This window comes from Aulonocara stuartgranti, assembly GCF_965226115.1.
Source record: "Aulonocara stuartgranti genome assembly, chromosome: 2".
Classification (NCBI taxonomy): Eukaryota; Metazoa; Chordata; class Actinopteri; order Cichliformes; family Cichlidae; genus Aulonocara; species Aulonocara stuartgranti.
The window spans coordinates 2,261,905-2,266,381 of record NC_138940.1 but is presented as its reverse complement, the minus strand read 5'-3'; positions in this window follow the sequence as shown (position 1 = coordinate 2,266,381).

The following is a 4,477-nucleotide window of genomic DNA, read 5'->3' as shown; positions in this document are numbered from 1 at the left end:
CTTGACTCACAGTCATTTTGTACATATTGAGTTTGTTTAGATGCTACTCCCAGCAGCACTCTCATACAGTGTTGTTTTGGTTTTGAACGTCTGCCTGAGCTGCATTCGTTCTTAGAAAAACACTGAACACAATGAAGCTTAGAAAGTAAAAGGTGTAAAGTTTGAAGGAATTTAGCCAACATAACGGTGATAAGACTACATTTTATTCACTTCTTGAATTCAAACCTAAAAACAAACATGGGATTGTTTCAGTGTAAAGTTTGAAGGGAAACAAAAATGTCCCTGCAGCAGTTTAGTAGGTTGTCTGAGCTCATGACCTAAAGCAGGGGCGTCCAACGCCAGCCCTCGAGAGCTACTGCCCCCAGCTTTTAGATGCATCCCTACTCCAACACAGCTGAATCAAATGTTTGGATTACCTCTTCAGCATGCCGTCAAGTTTGGCAAAGGCCTGGTAACAAGCCAATCATGTGGTTCAGGTGTGTCGGAACAAGGATGCATCTAAAAGCTGGGGGACGGTAGCTCCCGAGGGCTGGAGTTGGTTTATCGGTGAGTAGAGTACAATAGTTTAAACTGATCTCTGATTTATTTTATTTTTTTGAACTGGTGAAAGTAGTTCCATTGTGTAAAATAACATACTTCACTAGTTGGAAGCGATCTGTACTAAGCCATGCTAGCAACCATGGTTCATTTTTTTTCTTTCCATAGTTATGTTGTTATGTATTTGTTTTTTATTACCGTGTGGTGGGGGCGTGGTCTGCGGTGCCGCTGCTGGGGAGCTGAGCTTTCTCCCCTTCCACCAGCAGCTCACCCACCTCAGCCTGGGCCGGAGGTCAGCGAGTGGGAGGGACCTGCCAAGCCTGAGGAGAACTGATGGATCGATAGGCAGTGATGTCATACCTGTTGATGGCTGCAAAGGTGGCCCAACCAGTTATTAGGTTTAGGGGACAATCACTCTTTCACACAGGGCCACGTCGGTTTACATCTTTTTCCCCTTAATAATAAATACCTTCATTTAGAAAGTGCATTTTGTGCTTACTCGTGTTATCTTTGTCTAACATTTAAGTTTGTTTGATCTGAAAATTATGACGACCTGGGGTAGAAAGACACTGAAGTCTAACCCAACACTAATGTGTACCAGTTACCATAACTTATGTTTCACTGAGGGTTAATTGTGCTCAATACTGGCATGTTGAATATAAATAACAAACATGTTTAAGTTAACCAGTATAATGAATCAGAAAGTAGAATAATAGTGATTCTAATAACATGATGAGGCTGTAGAAAGACAGAGGAGGTGTGGGTGGAGATCAGACAGCAACGTGACTGAATGACCAAAGTGTGAAGATGTGACATCAGTGAAAGACGGGTTTCTGGGTTCTTCCCACTTGTATAGATATCTATTGTTCAGTTGATTGAATTATGTTTTTTAATTAGTTTGAGTATTACTATTTGGTTTGATTTTGCTTTGCAGCGCTCCTGCTAAATTGCTTTGAAAACATTTCTTGCAATGAAAGTCTAAATTGTGGACACTAACTTTTTACCCTTTTGTGAAACAGTAAAAGTCTGAGTGTTATTCTTTATTAGTGCAAAGAGCTCTTACAGGCTACCCTGGCCATTATACATTAATCTTTCCTGCGAGCCTGCCAATCAACAGGGAGCTACCATTAACAGGTGGGACTGATAAGGTTTGACCTACAAGGCTACTCAGGTTTCTCCTTATCCAGGACAGACACCTGGACAGTTTCACGGTAGTTGGGACTGGGCGAGTCCCCTCATCCACATCGACTCCAGCTGAACTCTGAATGGGAAAGAGCCAAAACAGATTCCTTGTATTGGAGTTGTAGGCCCTGCAAATCGACATCCAGGGTGTTACTTCCACTACAGACACCTCAGAAAGAAAAATGCATTTTTTTCTACCGTGTTTGCAAAGATGTTTCATTATACTGAGCAAACAGCTGCTCGGTGGTAGCAGAAGAAAACAACTTTATTACAAATATTTTAATCAGCATCATTTTCATGGTTACCTGAAGATAACTTGAACATCTATTTGCATGAACTGAAGATAGCAGCCTTTACCGCGAGATCTTTAATCTGGTCAAAACAAAACAACATACTCAAATTGATAAATCTGCATATGCAATATGTGGAAAGCAGAGAGTAAAATATTTAAGCAAATCTAACCAGTTGACGTAAAAAAAAAAAAAAAGAGTTAACCTGGAACATTTTTGATGAACTGAGAGTTTTTCTGGTGATTTGTGAAATATGTGTGTCAATTAAATATTACAGTGATATTAAAATGTGGTCTGTAAATGTTTTGTTTGTGATCTCTTCCTGTCCAAAGGGAGTTTTTCCTTCCCACTGTCGCCAAAGTGCTGCTCACAGGGGGTCATATGATTGTTGGGTTTTTCTCTGTATGTATTATTGTAGGGTCTACTGTACAATATACAGCATCTTGAGGTGACTGTTGTTGTGATTTGGTGCTGTGTAAATAAAATTGAATTGAAAAATTGAATTTTGGCTGACTACAAATATTTGTGTTACATTATACCAGACGATACAATTATTCACTCGAATTGGGAGAGGCTAGTAAGTTTTACTTCACTACATGCACTCTGTGCAATGCTAGTTTTAATTGTATAAATACCCCCAAAATGTAACTGTTTCCTTAAAAAGGTTCATATGCTGACTAATCTTCTGACTGTTCTTGGCCACAAAACACTTGAAACCATCAATAACGATCACAACATGAATAAATGTAGGTTCGAGCAGAAACAATTATTTCAGTTTCCACAGCAGAAGTTTTCTGCATAAATCAAGGACAATTTATTAACTGAGAAAAGTTTACACATACTGCTAATTATGTGGGCAAAATATACATGTGCATAGTCAATATTTAAAAAAACAAAGTGAAAGATTATTTGCAGCCTTTTACAAAGACTGTCTTTTCCAAAATATCATTTAAGACTGGATCATATTTGAAAGGATCTGTTGTTTACCATGAAACAGAGACAAATATTTCTCCTCTAAATTCCTGAATTATTAGTTGAGCTTATTGCTCATTGAAGAGACACAAATCAACCTTTTGCCACGCGACTAACATTCTTGCAAAAATATGTCTGACAACTGGTATTTCTTCACAACAAAACAGGAAAGAAAAGACTGAATATGAAACTCTTATATCCCACTTGTGGCGATTCTCCAACAGATCACTTTAAGCCAGATATTACAGCAAGAAAGGGTTTAGTCTCTGCTCACAAGACGGAAATATCACAGGAAAAAACTGTCCAGGACAGTTTGGGTAAGAAAACCTGTGATATGGAAAGGCAGTGTCCTATTCACAAAAAGCCACATCCCCTCAACCACTGCGGGGCGTCACAATAAATCTATTAAGGAGTGTTCCTTAAGCACAGTAGTATTTGTTTTTAAGTTCTGTGTGAGCGGCCATTGTGTTTCCATCTCCTCCTGTGTTTTCCCATGCAGTTCCACCCCTGGGCAGGACCTTGGACACTCTTACTGACCTATTTCTCATTAAGTGACAATCAGCATGGCTGCATTTAAGACCGGCGCGGTCATCTCTTCTTCACTGGTCCAACAGCTATCCGTGCTGGATCTCATCTCAGGTTGGAAAAAACTCTGAACCCATCCACAGCGCCACCATCTTCACAAAACTGGACCTGTGTAACCCCCACTATTCCACATCAGAGGGGGGCGGTGAATGGAAAACAGGCTTTAATATACCATTGGGTCATCCCATTCATAAATGCACCAGCAGTTTTTCAGGCACTAGTGAATGACATTCTCAGAGACTTCCTAAACCTTTTCGTGTTTGTCCAAGGATCTCCAAGAGCCTCAAGTCCATGTTCACACTGTGCTTGAGTGGCTACTGGAAAATCATCTGTATGTAAAAACAGAGAAGTGCGGGTTCCATTCACCATCCGTCACTTTTCTATATTCTGGCAGGGGGACAGGTGAAGACAGACCCTGCCAAAATCCGAGCAGTCGCTGAACGTCCCACTCCTTTCACGCGCAGCCACCTTCAACATTGAATTCTGACTTGTAAATAATGGAATTTGAAATAAAGAGGTAGGAACAGAAAAAGTGTAAACTTCATCCTACTCAGAATCAGAATTGAATCAGTTGTAAAAGTCAGTGACGATATCCATCCCTAGTTTACAGATCCACTGGTACGTATCCATATATAACAGCAGGGCTGCTGAACATCAAATGACCAGCAGGTGTCAGCACTTGAGCTGTTAAACGGCGCTTCGTGTGCGCTGCCTTTGGTGAAGCAAAGCTCCCGGGGCCTTATCACACCATCACTACCTGGTTGTATACTCATTCTACTCTTTTCTCTCATTCTTCTTTTGCACACCACTTAATTTTAAATGCGGCTGCACTGACAAACTACTCTATAAGACACTCTTAAAAACAAATTGTTATTGCTATACAAATCATCACAAATTATCCACAAACGACA